This window comes from Triturus cristatus, chromosome 9 (genome assembly GCF_964204655.1).
Source record: "Triturus cristatus chromosome 9, aTriCri1.1, whole genome shotgun sequence".
Lineage (NCBI taxonomy): Eukaryota > Metazoa > Chordata > Amphibia > Caudata > Salamandridae > Triturus > Triturus cristatus.
The window spans coordinates 167,661,049-167,686,588 of NC_140592.1; the positions used below are offsets into that span (position 1 = coordinate 167,661,049).

At 47.3% G+C, this 25,540-nt stretch overlaps 1 protein-coding gene across 1 annotated transcript in view; it reads right to left on the reverse strand.

Moving 5' to 3' along the window:
- The window catches only part of ASB14 (ankyrin repeat and SOCS box containing 14), a 144,910-nt gene extending 130,923 nt beyond the window's left edge, over positions 1-13,987 (reverse strand). Inside the window, exon 1 of the mRNA XM_085624668.1 lies at positions 13,875-13,987. The gene's annotated coding sequence lies outside the window, so the exon portion shown is untranslated. The remainder of the gene's footprint in view (positions 1-13,874) is intronic.
- Positions 13,988-25,540: the final 11,553 nt, after the last annotated feature.

Here is a 25,540-nt window from a genome sequence, read left to right on the forward strand (position 1 = left end):
CCCGCCCTCAGAAACACCCCCACCTCGACGTACCATGCACGAAACCTCAACATCATACTAAACTCATCACTCACGATGGACTGCCAGATCAACGCCGTATTTTCAGCTGGCTTCAACACCCTGTGTATACTCCGAAAAACGTTCAGATGGATCCCATCTGAATCCACAAAAACAGTCACACACACCCTCTTCAGTAGCAGATTGGACTACGGCAACACTCTCTATGCCGTAATCAACAAGAAACTACTTTTCAAACTCCAGAACGTCCAGAACGCTGCAGAAAGATTGATCCTAGACATCCCCCGTCACAACCACATCACCCAAGACCTCAGCGATATCCCCTGGCTCCCCAACTAAAGAAAAATAACCTTCAAGCTCCTCACTCACGCATACACCTAATCAGACCAGCATACCTAAACAACCGCCTCTCCTTCCATGCACCCAAGAGACTCCTGATCAGCTGACCTCTTAATGGCAATCATCCCACGCATCTACAAGACCAGACCAGGAGGAAAGTCCTTCTCCTACCTCGTAGCCAACGCCTGGAAGGACCTCCCCCCCACCTCCGGCAAGTCCCTACATTGCTCCAGTTCAGGAAGGACCTCAAGACCTGGCTCTTCGGATGACCCCAGCACCCAATGGAGCTGCCCCCTCACCCCCCTCACGCCTTGAGACCGTCACGGGTGAGTAGCTGCACTTTACCAACCCTGATTGATTGATTGAATAATATCCCAGGCTACCCAGGGACTGCAGAATACTTTGAGTAGCACATTTTTCTAGGAGATGTTTCAGTGGGGTCAGGGATCAATGTGGGCAGTGATTGTTACTTCAGAAATGAAAAGGTGTAGCCAATTTTACATTCTGTAGTTCCTATTGGCGATGTTTTTTCACCTGTTTTGAAGGTTAGCTGTCAGTCCTCCCTAGACCAGAAGGCAGAACTCCTGTAAAGGAAACGAAAGGGTCGGAGCTCGGTTGTGATGTTGAGTGTGGAGGGTGAGTAATAGGAGAATTGATTCTTACTTAAATTAAAAAGAACCCGAAATCAAAGACAAAAACCCCTGGTTCAACGGGCACCTCAACAGCGAGAGGAGATCCCTCCGGCAGACAGTAAGAAACTGGAGACAGGACCCTTCAGCCGCTCATTTAAAACGTCTCCGCCAGTCCAGAAATGCCTATAATATGCACATCCTCAACTCAAAAAAAGAATTCTTCCGATCGGAACTGGGGAACGCCAAGAACAGACCTCGCAAGCTTTTCGAAATGGTCAAACACCAATCTAACAAACTGCCCAAAACCTCTAAAATCCCCCAAATCCCTAATATCATCAGAGGAATTCTCCTCCTTCTTCTCTGCCAAAATCACTGCTCTAGGAAACAAACTTAGATCCGCCACCTACTCCCAACCCCTTCTGGATCTGCCTCCTCCCTCCGTGCTGCACCCCCAGGCATCACCCAAAAACCAAGCGCACTGCACCAACTTCAAAGTGTATGACGAACACTCCATCTCAAAAATTCTATCCTCCTTAAACCCGAACAACCACTTTAATGGCCCACTCCCCTTTAACTGTCTAGCTGCCGCCACGCAATCCATCATTCCTAGTTGAACTGCAATAATTAATGCCTCCCTTCTACAGAGGTTGATACCTGACTCTCTGAAAGCCGGCCAAGTCCTCCCCATCCTAAAAAAAATGTTGCTGGATCCTGCTTCCCCTGACAACTTTAGACCTAATATCCCACTCTTAGTTAAAGTTCTGGAGCAGCAGCTGAGTCAACACATCACCAACCTCCACCTACTAGATGACATCCAATCCAGATTCAGGCCTGGGCACAGCACTGAAACCACCATTCTCCACATCGTGGATGATGCCCTCCAAGCCCTTGACCAAGGCAAAACCTGTCTCCTAATCCTCCTAGATCTATCCTCGGCTTTCGATACGGTCAACCATGAAAAACTACTTGAACACCTCAAACTCAGCATAGGACTGGATGGTCCTGTCCTCGAATGGTTTAGGTCCTTCCTGCAAAACCGATCACAGAGATTCCTAATCAACTGTAACCTGTCCGCTCCCTCTCTGATCATGGATGGAGTCCCCCAAGGATCAACCCTGTCCCCCACCCTCTTCAACCTTTACCTCGAACCGCTAGCCGAAGTACTACGCAATGAAAATATCTCCTACCACATGTATGGCGACGACACCCAGATCTACATCAAAATCTCTTCTCCTGAGGAGATTCTCTCCCTGAATGAGGCCTTGAAATTGACTGTCCAATGGCTCACCTCTAACCAGCTCAAACTCAACGCAAAAAACCCCAGAATTTCTCCTAATCTCCCTACCCAAAACCAACCCTGACATTCAGGAATGGATAAGGCGATCACAGCTTTAAACTGCCCACCGACCATAGTGGACTATGCCGAATCCCTTGGAATAACCCTTGACTGTAGCCTGAACATACGTGACCACATCAACTCGATGGCCAAACCAATCCATTGGCAAAGCGAGCAAGGGACCCACGTCTGGGCGAACAAAGCAAACACAAAGAGATGTCCCTTGCTCACTTTGCCACTGGATTCAAGCTAGCCTGGCTGATGAAGGGTGTTACCCAGAAACTGGTCCCAGGATGCTTGTTTCTAGTTCAGGGTACACCTGGCTTGGCAGTTCGGCTAGACTGTTCCCATGAGGCACAGGGTCAAGACTGATTTGCATATAGCTGGATCTGAACTGAGGTGGCCATGTGAGCTAAAGAATGATGATGGATTCAACCCAGATCCGTGACTGGGGGTGAGTGTCTGAAAAGTTTCAGCGCTCCATCGATCATCTCTTTGTGTTTGCTACATTTATAGTGAACCCCAGAGAATGCAAGAGGTCCGCCATAGTCCGGAGGTGGGAGACAACAGTCTGGGGGCAAGGCCACCTTCAACAGACAGTCGTTGAGGTAGGGAAAGACTAAAACCCCTAACCTACGCAAATGACCTGTGAAAACTGCCCTCACCTTGATGAACACCCGAGGGGCGCTGGTAAGGCTAAAGGGTAGCACAGTGAACTGCTCCTGGGGTACCTTGAGCAGCAGGTAATGCTAGTGGGTAGGCAAGATGTGGGTGTGAAAATACACATACTACAAGTCCAGCGCTACCAGCCAGTCTCCTTGGTCTGGGGCAGACAAGACATGAGTCAAATAAGCATCTTGAACTTTTTGAGGAAGAGATTGACAGTTTGGAGGTCTATAATAGGATGAAGACCCTTGTTCTTCTTGGGTATCAGAAAGTAGCGAGAATAACAACCGCTGCCCACTTCCGATATCGGAACCCTTTCTATTGCCCCCTTGGCCAAGAGAGCTGTAATTTGCTCTCGGAGATAGATGAGATGATCCTCTGCCAGCCGTCCTTGCGATGGCAGTAAAGGGGGAGGGAGAGGAGATTGGAAAGGAAGGGAGTAACCCCTCTGAATAATCTGCAAGACCCAATTTACAGATGTTATGGACTGCCAGTGGAGGAGATAATGTTGGATTCTCCCTCCAACGGGGCACCCATGGTCTTGCAGAACCATACTTGGAGGGCTTAGAGGCTGCAGCTGCCAGTGGTTGGTGGCGGATGACTTCTGGCTACCATTCCCATGGGGTCGGAATGCACTGTGTCCACGTCCTTGCACAGCTGGGGAAGCCTGTGAGGGATGGTGGCTGGGATATGGTTGGCACAGTGGTACACCCCTTCGATCGCCATGAAAGGGGCAGAAGGCAGACTCGGGGGGCTGTCACTTAGAGGCCCAAAGACTTGGTCGTAGCCCGTGAGTACTTGAAGTGCTCTACCGCCAAGACTGCCTTTTCTCCGAAGAGATGAGTCCCATCGAAGGACATGCCCATGGGTTGGCCTGGGCATCCCCCAGAAAGGCAGATGTTTTCAGCCAGGCATGGCACCATAAGGCCACCGTCGACTAAACCACTCTGCCCAGCAAGTCAGCTTTATCTAGACCACACCTAAAGATGAACTTTGCTGCATCCCTTCCATCTTCCACTGCTTGGATAGCCCGGGCCTGCTCCGCAGCCTGTGGCAGTTCTTGCGCAACCATTTCCCATACCCGGGCCAAAAGGCATGCAGTATTCACCGACCCCAATGCCAGGCTGGAGGAAGAAACTATCGTCTTTCCAAGTAGGTCCAGCCTCTTGAATTACTTGTCTGGGGGAGTGGCAGGGAACGCGACATGGGAAGTTGAGGCTTGGACTACCAAGCACTCAGAGATGGGGTGCTGGCTGAGGAAACTAAAATCACCCGGGGAAGGGCTATGGCGGTGGGCAATTGTCCTGTTCACATGTGCTAGGTTTGGATCAAGTTCCTTGAAGCACATCACTCAGTGCTTCATTAAAGAGCAATACAGGTTCGGATGAGGAAGCCCCAGGCTGAAGCACTTCAGTCAAGAGGTTAGTCTTGACCGCCACAGTGGGAAGTTCAAAGTCAAGGGCCTCTGCTGCCCTCTTTACCACCATTGCATAAGACACTCCCTCCTCCATAGCCAAGGTAGGTGGAGAGAGCAAACCAGTATCTGGAAAGGTGTTGAGTCCACTTCTCTCCTAGTTCCTCATACCAGTCCAAAGTCTCACCAGGAGAGTACAACTGGTGTTCTAATGGGTCCATTGACCCTCCCACTCTTCCCCCATGCCTGTATGCTCCACAAAACACTCAGGCAATGACCTAGAGCCATTCCGACTTTGATAAGAATGGGGCTGGCGATGCCAGTGGGTGCCAGCAGTGCTGGGATCATCAACCAAGGACCGGCACAGGAGAAGGTCACGTTGACATGACCGGCGCCGTTCTGGATTTATGAGACCCTACCGAAACCGAGGCTGTAGCCGTCAACGTGGAGCCTGATGGCACCTCCTCTGACCCCATGGGGCCCAAAGACGCTCCAGAGGGGTCAGCCCGCTCAAATACATGGCACATGGACTCTTAAACTCCTCTTTTGAGCGGGGGTCACTCCGGCTCCCAGAAACAGGGGGAGGTGCAGAGTCAGACCTGGCAATGGCTCCGCAGAACCGTGCCTGGAATGTGGATGCTCAACACTCGTCTCGCCAGCTTTCGACGGATGACGTGAAGTCGAAGTCCGTTTAGACTTCTTCTTCTTCTTGTGCCTCTTCCCCGAGTATCTCGAAGACCTTGAGTGCGACAAAGAGGACTTGAGGGTTCTGGAGCAGTCCTGCAACCTTGTTCTTGATTGGGACCAAGACCTCCTAGCAGTCATGCTAGATGACGCCAACAGCCAGACAACAAGCAGCTTTAGGGACTGCTCCCTCAAAGCTTTCGGCACCGTGGGCCAGCAGTCGGAGCACGTCTACGAGTCGTGGTAGTGCTCGAGCCACCACAAGCACACAGGCTGCTGGTCTGTAACTGACATGGCGAGAAGGTGGTGCCACACGGCTTAAACCCTACCTTCATAGAGGACATTCTTGATGCACAAGAAAAAAGATTCTACAAAATGCAGTAAAAAGGCCGTCAAAAAGAGACAGAAGGGTAATTCTTCTCCAGATCAGTGCTAACTTGCGTGGAAAGAAAAGAACTGATGTTAGAGAGCCTGAGCGGCACCTATATAGGTGACTGCAATGTCACTTCTGGCATCAGTGACGTTGACGACAATGTACGGAACTGAACGAAGCCACCTGACGGCGAACAGGGGCATTGCTCATGCAAAAGTTTTAGGATCCAGTCTGGCACCTGGGAAATTCAAACGTAAGGAATCTCTATCAAATGTGATTTGTTTTTGATGTTGGAATGGACTGATTTACTATATATGTATTATATATTTGCTTGGGTATTGTTTAATTGTACTGCCAAGCTTGAATAGTGTTTTCTTGAAACATGTGTTTAGTAAGATATGCATAGGAGACCTGAAATAAATTAGGGATTTTGCGTTAAATGGAATAATGAAGATGTTAGACCATTATTTACTTCCATTGTACTAGACTCTCATTAATTGTTACAGTGGAAATTTTTATTTTAAATGTAGAAAAATGTACATAAAATGATTCAGCACTGTTAACTTAATTTTGAAATAAATGTTTCATCAAATTATATTTATATTAAATTTAAATGATTTTTACAGCTTTTGTTTAAAACACCGATAGTAAAATGTGTATGTTTATTTATTATGTAGTAAAAATTACTAAAAGTTAAGTATAGAATTAATTGAAATACTTTTGATTACAAACAAATATTACAATTATTCTTAAATTTAACAAATTATTACAATATTTTATAATAAATATATTTTTTATTTATATATTTTTTAACATGGGGTGTTATTTTAAGTCCTCGCCTCCATTATTTTCTATTAGAGGGTGTTGTGGTACCAGTTGTTGTTCACATGTGGTTCTGGACTTACTCTGTGACTGAGGTGGAGTACATTTACAACTGTTATGGGACCTCACCTAGAGGCATATTTACAAACAAATGTCGGAACTGCGCTTATTTGGCAGTGCCACGCTCTGACATTTTGAAAAAGCAGGGATGTGTCGTATTCACAAGAATATGGTGCACCCCTGTGTTGCCCCTAGTGCTGGCACAAAAAAAGTTGCCTAGCGCCAGTGCAGGCACCCTGCCGCCATGTCGCAAGGGTACCTGCGCTACAGGGATGATTGTTTATGTGCAGGAAGAGACACCTTCCTACACATAACCAATCAACAATAGTGATTTGCTCTTTCCATGTGTGCTGCGGAATGCAGCACACATGGAAAGAGGAGAAATTATTAATTTCTCCTGGTTTTGCCATTCTAATGCCTGGTATTCGTTGGTGTTAGTTGTTGGCGCTGCCTCAGCCTTGTAAATCTGGGGCAGTGTCAAAAAGCAATGGGTGATGCGGTGGAATGCCCACAACAACACCCATTGCACACCTCTTTGCCGCAGAGGACTGCAACGGGAAGGGGCATATATACAAGGTGGCATTAAGCCACGCTAAGTGGCTAAGTGCCACCCTGTGAATATGGGAAATGGCCTTACGCCACTAGGGCATCAAACATACAAATGCTCCTGTGGCAATAGGGGCTTGTAAATATGCCCCCTAGTTTTGAAAGTCTTGTAGGAAGAAGCTGTGGGTATGTAGGTGACCCCGGGAGCTGCCTTCCTAGTGAGAGGGGAGAGGAAAGAGCTGTGCCCCTCAGAAGTCTGCTTGCCCATGGCAGAGAACAGCAGATGAGTCCAGTGTGAGTGGCTCAAAGGGATCAGAGAATACATGGAAGAGTAACAATAAGTCACTTGAAGTGCCAAGGGTGGCATTATCACTGCCACATTTCCTACTCAAGTTCGACTGAGGAGAGGTCATGTCCGACTTGCCAATGTCAACCAGAAAAGACTTCTTGATTCAGAGGCCACGACGGAGAAAGACGCAGCTGTCCTGTGCTAACGCTCCCTTCGTAGTACACACAGTGCCTTCCCCTGAAGGAGGATAATCCCCTGGAGCAGAATGAAGATTGGAGCAGACGGTGGAGGTGCCTTTGTGTAGCAGCTGCTGTGCCAGTCGCCTGACTGTGGAGGGAAGGAGGTGGTGATTGCAATAAATCGCCCCATATCCATTTCACCAGCACACCCATGCTGGGTAATTCCATATGCCTAAGAGAACTTGACTGTAAAATGTTTATTAAGAGTTTGGTGGGGTAATTCACCATATCCCCACACAAAAAAATACATAATTTGCTATGATCGGACCCACGAGTCACAAAACGCTAGAAAACCACTCCGCTGCAATAGAGTGAGCCTTTACCTGTGCTTTAATTCTGTAGATAACCTGTAGAAGCTGTAGTGCATCTCTGTGGAGGGACTTTCTATGTATGCACGATATTATGATTAAAATACTTATCATTTTCTAAAAACAAAAGCTTTGGGTGGACATTACATTATAGTATCTATTGTGTGATTGTTTGAGTTGTGAGTCTCTAACCTCAGACTACCTCTCGGATATGCTTCAAACTGCTTGTCTTTGCTACTGTGAGAGTCAAGTGCAGAAAGGATGTACTTGGCCCAGTTTCAGTAGCGTCCGGCACGGATCGGGTGTAGCAGGGCAAGTGATAAGGGGGGTAAGGGGATTATTTAAAAATAAAATAAAACGTAACTTACCGCAGCGTCTCTCCGTCGTCTCTCGCCGGAACCGGAAGCAGTCAGCCAGGCTCCCCTGACCAATCACAATGCTGCAATAGAGGACGTAGGAAGGTGCTACCACTCCTCCCCTGCGAGCAGAGCAGCCCTGCCCCGTCATGCAAAGTTGCAGCAGAGGGACAAAATAAAATGATATTAAAATTCCGTTATTATCAATTTTATTTTTCCTTTCTTGCACTGCTTCAAAGCAGTAGGGCGACGCTCCTCCACCTTAGCGGAGGAGCCACCACTGCCCAGTCTGCAGAGCCATACTAGTAGGTGTCCCAGAACACCAGTGGCAAACTATCTCAACCACCATGGTTGGGGCCCTTTACCATGTGTCAGCCCTGTGCCCTTTCAGTGTGGTCTGAAAGAAGCTGCTATAAGCATCTTGGACTGATAATTTAAATTGCTGTACTATGGTGCTTAAGTGGTTTCAGTGCACATTGGTACATGAAGTTGTTGCCTCGTCATTAGGCAGGTGACCTTAAAAATAGATGGTTGTATATAAGAATCCATAGAATGATGCAGTCTGTGTTCTTTTGTTCCTGCTGCATAGATCCTGCATTTCAGTCATTAACTCCACCCTTGTTTCCCCAGTACTTGTGTCTAATGCTGTTTTGGATGGTTCTCCATTTCCTAGATAAACAGTGCTTTAAAGATGAAACAGAAATGTCTCATGAAATGAAACCTGGAGAAAACCTATTATATACTTGTCTGGACTGTTAAAATGATCAGTCCTTTTAGTGGAACAAAAAAGTGGGGAAGGTGTAAAAGGATATATCCAAAGAAGCTTAATTGGGATTCAGGAATCCTTTCACAGAGGTATGGCCCCCATAATGAAGGGTGTGGCTTAAAACATGTCAACTAGACTCCCACGCTTGACACAGAGGGACAACTAACCAGCCTTCGTGAACCTGACTGAGTTTACTGTTACTGTATCCAGACAAATCATACAACTGACATACGCATAAAACAATTATAACAATCATAGAGAGTCCCTCTGTTGTGCCACAAGTCTTTTTTCTTTCCATCTAGGTGTTAATAATGTCTTTCTAATGAAAACCACTACGTTTTTCGTTAAATAACCATCACCCACCAGGGTTGCCCCTTGGTGGCATGCTTCATCATTGGGTTCTTCCCGTCACGCTGCAGAACGGGGCGTGCTATGACCTACGGAGACGTGGGAGCACTTGTAGTTGGTACTATGTGTGGATGAAGTGTGAAAGTATGTGTGGGGGAAAGAAAGGTTTAAAAAGACAGTGGGGGAAACACAACTTTATTATTACCTCTGTCCGGTATAGTTAAAATAAGGGGAAAATAGGGAACTTGCAGCTAACAATGGGGCATATCAGCAAGGAAAGGCATTGAAAAACGTAAAGGCATTAAAAAACGTAAAGCCAAAAAAGCGGAGATAAAGCCCTTGTTAATATGCCCCCATGTGCCTAGGTTCCACTGGTCGACATGTTTCTAGCCCTACCCCACGGCACATAAGTGATCATTGTATTGTATTGTAATTGCATTTATATAGCGTTTACTACCCCTGACGATGTGTCAAAGCACTTTTTCAGCAAGTAGCACGCTACTACGGAACCCATAAAAGATTAGTGGTGAATTAGTGTAGTGAAATATGAAAGTAATATGAGTGATAGATGTTAGTCAGTTATTGGATTGGGAATATTAGTGGAGAGATAGAAGAGAGAAAATGGTTTGCATTTATATAGCACTTGCTACCCCTGATGGGATGTTGAAGCGCTTTTTCGGCGAGTAGCACGCTACTCCAGAACCCATTAAGGATTAGTGGTAAATTAGTATAGTGAAATATGAAAGGAATTTGAGTGGTGGATATGTTAGTCAGTTATTTGGAATTCGCTCTGTACATTCTGCAGAGAGGCCAAAGATTGGATGGTGAACGTCTTTATGACCCAGAGATGGGCACTGTAAGAAACGTGCAATGTCTTCAACCCCCGCTCCAGAACTGTCAATGGTGCACTGTTATTAACACCCACCCACAACTGGAACTCACCCAGGGACAGTGGCTAATGAAACTTGAGCCCTCCCCCCAGGCTCCTGCACAGTACATTGAGGGGGCACCCTCTCCCCCAGACCCTGTCAGGAGCTCTCAGGCCAAGAGCTTCCGCCCGTGCCGTGCATAGTGCCAAAGGGGGGCCGCTGGAGCTCTGTGCCCCCCTCAAGCCACCCGCCGCCCCCCCCCCCTTCAACCACCACCCGCTCCGCCAGGGCTTCGGGGGCTAATGTTACGTCACTGCCCAAGACTGATGCGACTCCGTTCACGGGTGAACTGTCAAGTCATATTTTTGCATGAACAAACACTACAGAAACAGCCTTGGAAATAACACATGTTGTTAGGGAACACATGATGAATTAATGGGAAAAGTAAACTGGGACTGACATTGCTAACACGTATAAATTACCTTATGGCTTTTTTTAAAGTAATTTCTAAGAACTCGGTATTTTTTTGCGTTCACGGCATGAATATAGGGCCTGACCGGACCCGGTTCAAAGTCAGGTTTTTATTACAGCCAGCTCTCTGGTCCGGCACGGCCTGTCTGTCCCTCTTAAACCCTGAAAATAGCTGCAGTTAACTTTTAATAATGATTGCTCTAGACAGCCTGTGAAGCCCTCACTACCGTTACTATAAACAACTACACTGTAGCAAGAGCCTCCAGTACAAAACACAAAATGCACAACAAATGTTCACAAAGTATATTACTAACATTCACCAATTACACTTTTTTTGCAGTTTGATATAGCGCGAACTCGACCCGAAGGTATGGGAGCGCTTTACAAGCGTACTATTTGCATTACAGACGGACACATTAATTTTAGGCACGGGAGATTATGGGGGAGATTTACCTACTTTTCACGTAGCGCACTGCAGCAGCCGCAAATGCTGCGCTGCGTGAAAAGGAGAGCGCCCTATTTACTAAAATAAGGCACGCTCCTCCCCTCTTACTAGAAGAAGTGTGGCTCACTGGTTAGAGGCGGCAGACCCGTAAGCAGAGGACGGCCCGGGACCAGGGTTCAATTCCCGACGCGGCATGGTCGTGGACCAGGGTCAGCGGACTCGATAATTCTTGCTTCGGTGCCTACTCTAGTCAGGGACCACACTCGGCAACTCTGGGCATTAGCTTGCCTCATCTTCACAACGGCCCCCCCAGACCGCCGGGGATGCTTGGTCGCACCTTGGAGATACCCACTAGGGACCATCGCTCAGGGTGAGCCAGGACGGGTTCCCCAGCGGTCGAAGCGCAGAGATACTCCTCCGGGAGTCGATTCTAGCGCTATATAAACCCACAATTTAAATCAATTAAATTAAATTACTAGCGCCTGCACTGAAATCAGCTGCTGTGCACCACGAAGACACCTTTGTGCCATGGTGCCAGGGTGTCTCCGTGAGTCTAGTATAGATTTTGTAATGAAAGGGTACCGTTCCAGAACAAAATACTGTGCTAAGACTCACTTCAAACCTTTTCCCTCTTTGTATGCACGTGCTGTACAGATCAGCACACATGGAAGGAAAAGGAAGGATATATGAAAACATTTCTCCTTCCTTGCCCCAACTTGAAAAGGGCGCAGTTTTCTCACGCTAAACCCAATCTACTTTATTTAGTAAATTGGGTTTAGGTGAGAAACCTTGGGTGGTTGCGTGGGAAAGCCCATGCTCCACCCTTGGTACGCCCTCATGGCCTAAAGTGGTATTACTTTTTCGTTATTTCCAGTGCTAAAGAAGTTTAGTGCTGGAAAGTAAATTGGATAAAAAAGATTTTGCGCTGTTTGCGTCTCTTTTGTGATGCAAACACGGCGTAAAATCTTAGTAAATCTCCCCCCTAAGTGGTTTGCCCAGAATCACAGAATGTTTTTACAGTTTTATATAGCGCAAACTCGACCCAAAGGTATCAGAGCGCTTTACACGAGCACCAGTTGCATTATAGATGGACAAATTTGTTTAGGCACCGGGAGATTAAGGAAGAGATTTACAAAAAAGTCACGAAACGTCCCCCAGCGAGGCTGTGCTGCGTTGCGCGACAGGGAGGGAGCAGGAGAGCGCTATATCTTCAGAGATATGCCTCTTTCCTCCCCTTTTCTTTGTGCCGGCGCTTATTTCAGCAGCCGTGCGCCATGCACACACCTTAGGGCCATAGCGCTAGGGTGTGTGCATGAGTCTAGCTTAGGTTTTGTACAGGAAGGGTAGCATTCCTGTGATTTTCCGACTTTGTATGCGTGCTGTACAGTGCAGCACACATGCAAAGTCGGAAAAGCATGGAGGAATAAGTATTTCTCCTGTTAGCATCTCCTTTGAAGGGGCGTTAACTTTTATGGTTTTGCATCAAAAGGCATGGGTGGCTGCATAGGAACGCCTATGTTGAACGTATCTAAGGCCCCCTCGGCGCTAAGTAACCCAAAGCAGCGCTTTGCTCTACTTCGAGGGTGCTTTGCAGCGCAAAGTAAGTTTTGCGCTGGCTGGGAAGTAAATAGCACAAACATTTTTTTTGCTGGTTAGCGTCACTTTTGTGACACTAAACCCACCGCAAAATGTTTGTTAACCTCCCCCATAGTGTTTTGCCCCGGATAACAGGATGTTTGCGTCTCCTGCCAGGCTCGAACCTAGTGCCTCGGCTTCAAGGTCGGCTGCCCTAGCCGTTAAGCCATACCTTCTCCCCTTAACACGCCCTGATTCAAATACATGTTGAACTGCACTTTGATGTTTTTAGAACAGACTACAATGGCAAACGTGCGACGTCCTGCCCTACGCACTTTCAGATACACACATTTTATAATTTCGTTTTGGGAAAAAAGTGAGTACTATCAATCTGGTTTGTCAATGGCTATATTAAAACGACTCAAAGTGAGCGTATCCACAAAAACAATTATTCTCCATTTGTTTACAGAGCTCTGCAAAATAATGTTTAACCTGCGAAGCCTTAGTTAGCACTGTGTACCATTTTTCGATCAAAATGTAGATTTTCTTCATAGTCAGAAAAATGTATTCTAGATAGTGCCCGTGCCCCTCTCCGTCAAACGCAAAACAAACGTCACAATAACAGTCTTAAAAAATGATTGACAGCCCAGAATTGTAACTAAATAAAATAATATGAAAACCAGCAGCACACACACAATAGGTATTTTATAAAGTTACTATCTGGACTGCAGATTACAGCACCACTTCTGTGCTATTCCTGTTTACTGAGGGTGTCAGGTGTTCCGAAAGAATGTTCTAGAACACCCTTTCAATACTTTTCAGGCAGCCAAACATATGATGTCATAGGCTATGTAAACATTGGAAAAGGCATGCAATGTTTGGCGTTCGTTGTGGTATGCTACTAGTGCAGCTCTGTAATGCTTGAGGAGCCTAGAGGCCTCTTAGTTCCAAACATGTTTTAACACCACATCCTCCCATACCTCAGAGGCGAAGCTTCAGGGGGGGTGTTTGGGGTGTGACACCCCCTCAAATAAATGCATTCTTGGCTTGAGAGTTGGGTCTGAGGGCCCGGAGTCGCGTCTCTATGCCTTTGTTGATTTTTCTTGTCATCGTGGTTTGACTAAAAGTTTTTTTTTTAAAGGAATTTAGACAGAAGTCTACCTAATGCAAATAAGTATTGAACCTGTCCCTCATGGGAGCAGTATATTTCAAACCTTGGGCATCCCTCCACCCTTTGAAATGTGTGATTTACACCCCTGAATCGCACTGACTAAGCTACGGCAGTGAACGCAGGTGCAATGAAAGCTTTTCTTCTCACCTTTACGCCCCTCAAGCGTTTCACGAGGCCTTGAAGCGGAACAATTTTTCCTCGGCGTGCAAAGAATCCCTTTCCCAAATTTGACGGTGGCTCCTGTCCCTGAAAATGCTTTTCCTTCGACAGCGTGCTATAAATACAGGGTCATAGGAGGGCCTGGACTCTCTCCCGATTCGTGCATGTGGGTTAGCTATGTTTGGCAACACGACCAGGTGGATGTGGGCCAGCACGAGGAGAGATTATTTGCAGACCTTACTGACCGCTAGTCAAGCAGTATTTCAGCCGGTTTACCGGTGTTTACAGGGCCTGCTCAGGTAATCAAGCACTGGTCCCAGATTAAAAACAAAAAACATTGTGGGGCAGATTTAGAAGAACTGAAGCACTTACCACCACTTACCCCTCGTCCAAGCCGATTCGGCTTGGACGAGGTGTAGGATTCTACGTGTCTCGTGTCGAGGAAAGACAACACTACACTATTCAGTGTTATAGTCCGGCCCTGATTCGCTGGAGCCTCTAATGCACCACCACGGGGTGCATTGGGTTTTTATCAACAAAGTAACCACTTATTAGGGTGCTGTAAAAGTGGTAAGTGCTATAGTAGCTGCTATCACTACCAGTAAGTGTGTGAACTTTAGTTTTGGTCCTGATGAATTGCGGTTGATCTAACCGGTGCAAGAAACATGTTGACCATTGCAGCGCAAACCTGACAACTTTACTTCAGGGACGCTCACTTTTTTGTTTTAGTCAAGAGTGGGACCTGCTTTATTAAACTTTTGTTATTTTGGATCCCTACTACTTGTTTTAAACTTCACGAGTACACACTACACTTAGGGCCCTCACCCGCACTACACCAACCGGCATATAAGGAATAAAGATCTCCATCAAAAGGCCCCGTTAAGGGCGCCGATCGGGGATTGCAGCGCCGCCCTATTTGGAGCAGACCTGATGATGAAGCATGACATCTAGCTGGCTGGATGTGTGAGGGTCTTTTTCCTGAAGGAGGAAATCCCTCCTGATTTCACTGATTAACATATTACTGTAGGCCTCTTTCTCTTCTCACCCTCTAGGAACAGCATACGTCTCTGTACTTGCAACTTCAGCAATGCTCAGGAATGCCTATTCCTAATGTGCTGCGTCACTCCTTACGCCTGCTTCAAGCAGGCGTAAGGTTTTGACGCAGTGGCGTTGGAGAAGTGACTCAATAAAATCTTGTAGATTTCATTGCGTCACTTTTACGAGGCTTTCTTGTGTCGAACGCCCACCCTGCATACATTATACCTGACACAGGTATAATAGGACGTAGGGCTTTACAACGTGACGCATCTCCTGAGATGGGTCACGTTGTAAATGTGTTGCAAGGTGGCGCTTTGTTTATGCTGCCGCTGCGTCACAAAAGCGACGCAATGGCGGTGTAAAAGTGTCGCAAGAGGCTTGTAAATCTGCGCCAGTGATTTTTAGTGCAATGCAGAGCCACTGTAGGTGGTGACTTCAGTGGGTGTGGCGGCAAGGTCGGGAGGAGACTAAAATGTGTAGAATACTCTGTAACCATTTTGATGGTTTCTCACCTGTCAGCAACTTAATAACAAATATTCAAACCACCTATTCACTTAACTGATCGATTAACATTTTATATGAGTTGTAGAACCAAGATTTCTGATATTCAAAAATATCAGCAAAATATGAGAAGTTCAGCTCACAAAATGTTTTACACTGTTGATACATTGTTTGGAGGTAGCTATCTTATTAGAAATCGGAACTTGTGACATAGGTGGCATGCCGACCTTTGCTGATTGGAACCTGTGAAGAATATGTCACACAATACATAAGGCTACGATAAACAAAAAAAAGACGTGCTTTTGTTGGAAATTGGGTTACTGGTTGAGGGGGCTGAAACCCTACTCAAGCAGCAACTACACTTCCTGTTAGAATGAGGTCACAAGCAACCCCAAATTAGCCTGCGCTTAACCCTCTGGTAGCTTGGCACAAAAGCAGTCAGGCTTAACTTAAGGGTTATGTATAAACACAACACAAGAAAAATCCCTCACAATTTAGAGAAATAGAGTACAATTTTATTTGACAACAAAATCAGTAGAACCGGAGATGTGCAATTTGAAAGATTTCAGGTAAGTAAACTGCCTAAAATCACAAAGCGCCACTCTCGGGTATCTGGTCCTGCGAGACTGAGTGAAAGTCACAAGGTCAGGCCGACTCTGATGGAGCGTGGGCCGGATACATGCACCAGGTTAGTCCAGCTGAAAGTGTCACCTTCAAAGCCCAGCGCAAAAAGTTCAGTTCGTGGTGGAGGGGACCGCGAGGGAGAGCGTCGCTGATGGTCATCGATGTAGCACGAAGAGCAGGCCAGGTGTCATGGATGGTCATCGCTGTATCATGAAGATTTTGCTAGGCCCTGCGGACGGTCGTTGCTGGAGCTTCGCATTGGTGGTCACTGCAGCCTGTCAAAGCTGTAGCGCAAAGTGGAGATCTCACGTTCGTGGGCATAACTGGTGGTCGCTGTGTTGCGAAGAGTCGGGTTTGCCGGAGTTTCCTGTTGGCGGGCAGCGTGGGCAGCAAGATCTTGCAGCGAATAGGTCTGTTCAGGGTCACAAAGAGCCCAAAACCTCTGTATTTCTACTTTTCTATGGAGAGGAGCTCAACAGATGCCACACCAAGGGTCTAATACCCGAGGGGCACCTCCTAAAGGTCAAGAACACACTCCAGCAGAGGCCAGCAGGGCTCAGGCAGGTCCAGGCAGCAGATCAGCTGGGCAGTTTGAGGGATCCCCTGGAGCTTGTCATGTCCCTGTAGCCCAGAGCAGGAGGTCAGTCAACTGAGCCTTGGAGTCACTTCAGCCTGGGATGAAGGGTGCAGGTCCAGTCTTCCTTCTCAAAAAGCAGGGAAGCCGAGTAGCAGGGCAGCAAAGTAGTAATCATTCTGGCACCAAAACAGCACAGCAGTCCTACTGTAGTATCCACAGGTCCGGAGGTGTACTGAAGAGTTAGGTCTGAGGGTCCATTATTTATACGTGGTGCCCACCTTGAATTAGGAGAAGGTTTTAGAGGATTCCACCCCCAGAGGTATTGAATTTCCTGCCTCCCTGTCCTACCCCCAGCTAGTCTGGGGTCACAAAAGACTAGTGTCAAAATCCTTTGTGATATGCAAGTGTGGTAGGTAACAGCTCCTCCCCCTCATCAAGGCCAGCTACTATTCTACTTTGATTCACTGTCTGGGAGCAATACACCAATACCAACTGTCAGCTAAATCTAGGCATGTGATCCAGGTTACAGGCTGCAGACACCACTGGTTTGGACAAGAAAATGCCAACTTTCTAAAAGTGGCATCTTGAAAATTGTGACTTAAAAACCGACCTTACCATGAAAAAGGGTCTTAAATTACAATGCTTTAGACACCCAACTCAGCATTCGTACAGTGGTGGGCTGTGACTTTTGAAAGTGGTAGGGCGAATTCTGTCACCATAGTGACCACAAGACGTGTTTTAGGGATACAGCTTGTTTTTTTGTGTGCCTAAGAACATTAACTTGCTTCTGCCAGCTCACTCTGTTCTTCAAGTACACCAGGCTGGCTTGCTCGTACCATCTAAACTGACTAGGCTCCAGCCCTTCCGACATTTCTGTGTTCAGCAGCCACCGAGTCCGCTTTTGGTGTAGGGCCTAGCACACTTGGCAGGTGTCCTGCCCACTGCTCAGCAAATCGAAAAGAAAATGTGTCACAGCTGCGACATTACACCTGTTGACAAGTTTCAAAGCAATCAGTGACCATCTCAAATATAGTGGTCACGTGCCAAAAATGAACCCAGGAACACTGCCAGCTCGCAGGCGTACACTGCTGACAAAGAAGTTTTTTGTTTTATAGTGAGGCAGGGCTGAGAGATAAAATTGCTAAGTGTGCAATTCATAGCTTGTTCCGTGATGTGTAAACATTTCGTGGAAAAGTGGGAACTGAAAGGCAATTCTCAAGGTGTCTTTTTCACAGACAGGCTGTGTCGCTATAAATATGGCAGGCAGGAAGCCTCAGCATCTTTCGTTTGTTATAATTAAAGGCAGCTCCTGTAGAAAAGTAGGATCTTTCTGGCATAGATACCACCACTTTTTGCCTGTGACTTTGTACACCACACAATTGGCATACTGGGGTACCATTAGAAGTACATAGTATATGATACTGAGGTACCCAGGCCATTGGTACATCAGGGGTCTCTCATGGGCTGCAGCATGTATTATGCCACCCATGTGATCCCAGGCAACCTGTGTCTGCAAAACTGCCATTGCAGTCTGCGTGAAATTGTGCTTGCACCTTTCCCTGGATATAAGATTTCTCTTATATCCTGGTCACTGCACTTTTAAACTATAAGTCACCCCGAAAGTGGGCCCTTCAGTCCAAGGGTAGGGTGCATGGTTCTAAATGTGTGGGTACCCCTGCATGAGCAGAGGTACCCCTACGAACCCCAGACTCCATTCTCTGTACTTTGTAAGTGCAGGACAGCCATTATGAAGTATATAGCGGACACTGGCAAGTCGAGATGTCCAACTACAGAATGGCTGCCCAAACCTGGTCATGTTTGGTATCAAACATGTTGGAATCATGTGTTATTTGCATGATACATTGTACTGGGGGGCTCCTCAGAGGACCCCTCAAATACCTACCTGTGTAGCCATACCGGGTCTGCCTGCCAGCCTGAACTGCTGCCGACCCTAGACAGTGTTCTGCCCCCCTGCTGACGAGCATAACTCGGGCAGGGGAAGCTGAACAAAGGATTTCCTGCAAAGGAGAGATGCCACCACCTCTCATTTAGAATTGGGTAGGGTGTGGGGACGTCAGAACTACACTAGGCTGCATTGAAGGGCACATTTGGTGCCCCCTTTGCATAAACCAGTTTTGCCCAGTTCAGGAGTCCTTGGCTCCCGCTCTGGAGCAAAACCACACAAAGAACAGTGGAGTGTCCACCCCCCCCATCCAGCTCCTCCCTAGGAAGGTGCTCAGAGCTCATCCAGGTGGTCACTCGATTCTTGCATGTTGAATCTTGTCCCATGGGAGCATCTGACTGGCTAGGGCAGCTGAGTAGCATCCCTTACCCACTCTGATAGACGGGTCATCACAGAAGAGGTCCTTCCCCTTTTTAGGGTTATTTAAGGGCTCCCCTGAGGGTGGGTCCTTAGATTCATCTGACAACAACTTCAAAATCTAACTGCCTATCATCTGAAGACTGTCCAAAGACTCTTCTGTTGGTGGACACTGGAACTCTGCTGTTCTTCAAGCCAGGAGCAAAGACAACACTGCTTTGGGCGGGCAGATTCCTGCTGCATCTTTGTCCTTGTGTTTCTTCAAGTTCTGCAACTCAGTGGCCGTGCATCTTCCAAGTCACCAAGGACTCAGCCTGCATCCCAACCAGCAGGAATCTCCCTATTGTCCCACAGACATCCCCTGGCTCTGCAACACAGATGGTGGTTTGTTGATTCTCCAGAGGCCTGACCAGTCTTTCCCTGCTAATGAGCACCTGTAATCCCTCTACAGTCGACGTGAACCGCCTCCTTGTGCACTGCGTCTGCCCCACCCCCTCCGCATGGGACAACTCCTGGTGGCCGGTCACGCAGGGAACTGCCCCGACACCCTCCAACCACGCACGCAACCTGGGGGTCATTCTGGACTCAACGCTCTCTATGACCCAGCAAGTCAACGCTGTTGCCTCCTCCTGCTTCAACACCCTCCGCATGCTCCGCAAGATCTACAGATGGATCCCCACTGAAACCAGAAGGACGGTCACTCGTCAGCAGCAGGCTGGACTACGGCAACGACGTCTACGCAGGATCCACGGCCACACTCCAGAAGAGACTCCAACGCATACAAAATGCCTCATCCTCAGACTCCCACGCCACAGCCACATCACCACCCACCTGAGAGACCTGCATTGGCTCCCGGTCAACAAGAGGATCACCTTCAAGCTCTCACCCACGCTCACAAAGCACTCCACAACGCCGGACCAGCATACCTCAATAAACGACTGTCCTTCTACACTCCAAACCGCCAGCTCCGCTCCACCGACCTCGCCCTCGCCACCGTCCCACGCATCCGCCGAACAACCACCGGCGGCAGATCATTCTCCCACCTCGCCACCAAAACATGGAACACCCTCCCAGTCCACCCACGTCAGACCCAGGACCTGCTGACCTTCAGGAGACTGCTCAAGACCTGGCTTTTCGACCAGTGGCTGCCTCCCCATTTCCCCCCCCCCCCACAAAGCGCCTGAGACCCTCATGGGTGAGTAGCGCGCTCTACAAATGTCTGATTGATTGATTGCCGTTGCCAAGGCTTATTGGCTCTATCCACAAAAGATCTTGGCGCTCCAAGAGGCCTCAGCCTCAAGCATTGCACAGCTCCAAGAACGACGTCCTGCCTGCATCCTCTGCATCGTGAACCTTCATCTCCTGTGCGCTGTTGAGGCTTCCCTGCGACTCCATGGGCCTACTGACAGTGGGTCCTCAAGGGTGCTCCATCAATTCTTGCTGGCTCTCTTTTGTGCTGAGGGCCGGCTCTGATTTACCCTTGCTGGGTTAATCCCACAGACCTTGCTGGTCTGCAACACAGCATTTTCTCCTGCGAACCAATATTTACGTTTGCCAAGGCTTTTTGATGGTCCTGCTGGCCACTGACCTTCCTGCACACGTCGACCGATGTGAGACAGCTCGTGGCTGGCTCCTGTGCTCCTGCATCATCGCCTGGGCTCTGCAGCTGCTGCTTCAACCCCACCGTGCTACAGCAAGAACCTCCAACAAGGGCTGATATTGTGCTCCTGTACCTCCTGGTCACCTCCGGGTGGTTTGGACTCTGTCCCCTCTACTTTCAGGTTATTCTTGTCTGGATTCCACATCCTGGTTCCACCGGCCTGGTCCACGAGACTCTGTAGCTGCTGATCTACTACGAACCTCCATTGGCTTCTACAGTCGGTTCAGACACCACTTCATCCCTATGCACCTGGGCTCCCTAGTGTAGGTATCCTGGTTTCTGGGGTATACACAGGTGGGGTGTATCTCCAACCTTCATTGATCCAAGTGGTTACTTCGGGTCCTTTGGGAAGGGTCCCAGAACTGTAAAAATCTAACCGTGATTTACCCTGTGTTATCCTATGGACGTTTGGCCCGGTGTAACCACTCTGCACCCGGGCACCTTGGGGTCCCTGGCTACTAACCTTGGCTGGTTCCGTGCTTCCCCTGGGGTCCTCCATTCTTTGGTATTAGTCCTGCTTTGGTACTTACCTCACATTCCACTATTTCAATATATGGTTTCGCTCCCCGGTTGAGCCCTATGTGTTTTTGTATGCTACATACCTATTTCTGAAGTATTTCTTGTGTGTAGTTGATCTCTCTGGAAAGGAGATATACTAAATTAGTGTCTGGTGTGTGCTAATAAATACAAAGTATTTTTATACTCACCTGGTGTGATCCTTTCTTGTGTGAAAAGCTTACTGACTGACTATATTGGTAAAGGCACTTGCTTTACACCCTCCTGAATAAGCCTTAGCTGCTCTCCACAGCTACCTCTTGAGAGCACTGGTTTTTTGGGACCTAAACACTATCACTAAGAGTTGCCTGGGCTCAATGCACAGTGCCTCGCGATAGGGGGACACTATATATTGAGACAGCCTCCTACATTTGTGGAAGCAATGGCATAAAGACTTGAATTTGCTTTACCACTTTGTCATAAGTAAGGTTTCCATAAGAAACCTCCACTACCTTTGTTAATTACACTATACTTATAGGTAAGAAATTTCTAAAATTTTAGATTAGGTGACAAGGGTCTAGCATAGCCCTTTCTCCAACCTTGTTTTGAAAGTTTAGAATGCTAGAGTAGGGCATACTACACTACACTAGAGCGATGTCCACTGCTGAGGAATATGGCAAGACTCAGGAGTCTAGGTACAGTGTCCTTAGGTTCCAAGAATTTAGGGACCTATGCAAAGCTAGAGGACTTAGGACAAGTAGTAACCTCACTAGGTCTTTTCTGCTGGAGTCACTCCTCCAAGGTGACATCCAGAATCCTGGAAGGCCACTGAAGGAGGAAGGCCTTGGTGAGAGGGATGACCTTGAAGAGCAAGAGGTACTAAGCACTGCTGGTTCTATCAATGGACATGGCCAGAAGGAATCTGAGGAGATTTCCCTGGACAACCCTATACCTGTAGAGGGGGTTCTGATGGTATTGGAGGAGGTCATGTTAGTAGGCCCAATTTTACTTACCCTGGGTTGGTACACAGAGTTCCTAAGAGGAGGAGGTCTCCCTCTTCCTCATCCTCCCTTTCCTCAGCATCAGTTGCTCCGTCCACTCACTCTAATTTGGATTAGAGCATCTTAGATAGCGGGAACAACCTGCTCAAGCTTGAGAAGGCCAAACTCAAGCTGATGAGGAGCAGCTCGCCCTTGAAAGGGAAGTCCTGGAAGTGGAGAAGGAGAGGAAGAATTTGGGGTTAGACCCCAATAGTGGCAGCAATAAAGAGACCAGAGTCAGGGAGGAACACTTTGATTCTAGGAATCTTAACAGGATAGTACCCCTTTTAAAAACCGGGGATGATATCCACAAGTGGATTACCACTATTGAGAGTGCCTGCAAAGCCCAGAAGGTTCCCCAGAAGCAGTGGGCAGCTATCCTGTGGCTCTCATTTGCAGAGAAAGGTAGACACTATATACTGAGAGAGCCATCTACAGGTCCATCCCCAATTCAGCTCTCAGTAACTTGGAAAAAAATACATGCTGTGAGCTTGTTTATTACCATACTGCAGGAGCCTTTCGTTTTCAAACATCTGGTTCCTGTGGTGTAACTTTAGGTCATAGCAGCTCGATGCTGTCCATTCTGACTGCAAAAAAGAGCCAAAATGGGCACTACAGCACACGTGCTGATTATCCCGGAAACAGGAGTTGCCAAACAAATTGTTGACACCCACTGCACTGTGCTGGTTTCGGCTAGCCCTGCCCCTTCCTAGTTATGTGAATGTCGATCTGCTGACTGCGCCCTGGGCCATTTCATAAGCACCCCATTTTAAATCCAAGCATTGACGCTTTGTCCAGCCACTCCCTCAAGGCCGATGTCACTCTCCTCGCTTGTGCCTTGGAGGCGAGGAATAGCCCTCTCCAATCCAACACATGTGCAGGAAGACTCAACCTCACACACACAGAAACAAATTCTATTGTTTTACAGGGGAGCACCAAGCAGTGAGCGCCTCCTCCATGGTGTTAATTTTTATCCCTTTTGCCTCCTCCTCAGTAGCGCAACATCCACTTCACCTGTTAACACCAGCCGCCAGTGCATTCGTACCTGCTACCAATTAAAGGTTATCACTTATTAAATGTTAAATGTTAACCCAATATTATCCTATGGGAGAGGTAGTGAAAAACAAACTTAGGAGTCTTTCACTACCAGGACATGTAAAAGTGAAAAGTACATGTCCAAATTTTTAAATACACTACACCCTGTCCTGTGGGCTGTTTAGGGCCTACCCCAGGGGTGACTTATATGTATTAACAAGCATTGGCATAGCCAATAGGTCTCGCTTTTGGGACCTTATAAGAATTTAGTTATGCAGCACAATATCCATGCAACTGTTGCATGGCTAAACACTTATAAGGTCCCAAAGGCGAGACCTATTGGCCATGCCAATGCTTGTTTTTATTGGCTGATTTAAGAAGCTGGACGCCACTTAGATTCTTAGATTGCCAAATTAAAAAAAGAAAGATATTTTAAGTGTGTAACGCTTTTCATGTAGTGAAGCGTCTGTCAGAAAATGGCAGCTTGTTTGGGCATACTAGAAAATGACAGTTGCTGGCACCTTTTAAAAAATGTATCATTGCATTTGAAGGACCACAATGGGTAGACTTGCAGCGGAGGAGCGGTTGAAGTGGAATCAAGAGGGGAGGGGGTTTGTGTGAGGGTTTAGCAGCATTGAGAGAGAGAGTAATGAAACATATGCTCCAGGAGCTCCTCACTGTGTGAGGAAATGCTATACTGTGTGTATAGCTTGGCCTCCTGTCAAGTGCTGTCACAGTTTTTGTGTGAAGGAAGCTCATCGCTGCTGCCTTTGCTGTATCGCTATGCATATAGGCAGGGCCAATGGAATTATGCGATTGTGACGCAGTGGCGATTTTCGCATAATTATAGATTTGCCGCATTTGCCACATAGTCCAGCATCTGCTGCATAATCTGCAGATTTTACCCCCCAAAAATGTAGTTTTTAGCTCAAACGGTTCAAAAGTTAGTTAAAATGCAGTGACCGGTGTAGCCGTGCAGTGGAAAGCCCTGTGGAAAGTTCTACTGGTCACCTTTCTGTTGCTTATTGCTATATGTGTGTGTTAAACTTGTACTAAAGAGGTGCAACTAATGCCCAGACAGTGTTAACAAGTTTAAAATTGACAATTAATGAAGTAATACTATCACAAAATGTGCACATAATTTGCATTTTCTTGCTGCATAATTTACTCAACCTTGCTGCATAATTTGTCTTTCCACTGCCGCATAATTCCAGTGGCCCTGCCTATAGGTGAAGCTTGCACCTCTAATGACTATGTCTTATTTTCTGTGTGAGGGGAGCCTGCTAAGTTCAGTGGAAAGTGCTTGTTTTCTGAGTGAGAAGCATGAACTTCTAGTCCAAGCTGCTCAAATTCAGTTGTGTGAGGGAAGATCGTACTGTATGCTTCTCTAGTATGGCGTTTCTGTAAACAAGGCTAGATAAATTTGGGCAAAATGCACCTAACTACACTGCTGCGGACTTATAACTTTTCTGTGTATAATGGAAACATGCAGTCTTTGGCCCTTATTACGAAAGGCTAAACTTTGGTGTGAAGATACCGGGATGCTGTAATTAAAATTAGTAGCTGGTATCTCTGCAGGAAAGTCCAATCATTTTATTTTTTTCCCCCCTGAAATTGGGAATAACTGCTCTGACCTGTGTTACTTGGTGCTTTACCATGCAATTTGTCACTATTTTGCGGAAAAAAACACGACTGAAACTTTCAGTCTGTTCTGAGCAGGCAGAAACTCTCAGCGGGAGTGTGTGGTTGTAGGGAGGCAGAGCCGGGTTCTAGGGCGCACTTATACCTGTCCAGCAGGAGCACTGTCTACTCCACCCGGACTGCTGCAGGGGACGGAAGGTGACTGACTCCGGAGTTTGAAACCCGATCATTTATGGCCTGGTAACACTTGTAATGGCACGTTAGGAATAAGGGAAAGCAATCCACAGCAGGGGAGGAGATTTGCGGCGCCATGCAGAAATAAAGTCGTATGTTGAAGGGTAGGGCTCTCCTCGGGTTCTTAAATTTAAAGTGAAAGCGGCGCTGTTTATAATTGAATAAAGGCCCATGGCTGCAGCAAATTATTACATTAAGGTGCCGATTCCGATCCGGTAAAATAATTTGCGTACGACCCGCATCCGTATTTTTTTACGTACGAGTCGCACAAGTACCGTACAAACTGGCAAGTACGATTGGGACGTGAAAAATAACTACGAATAGTGTTGGGAAAAGTCTACGAGCGCGCGTCGGAAAGTGTCCACGTCCGAATATCGTCGGGAAAAGTGTATGAAAGTGATCCGGACAGTTTCACTTACAAATCGTAAAACACAAGTCCGAGCGCGCAAGTACGATCCTGACCGCCCGTCCGAATACACAATCGCATGT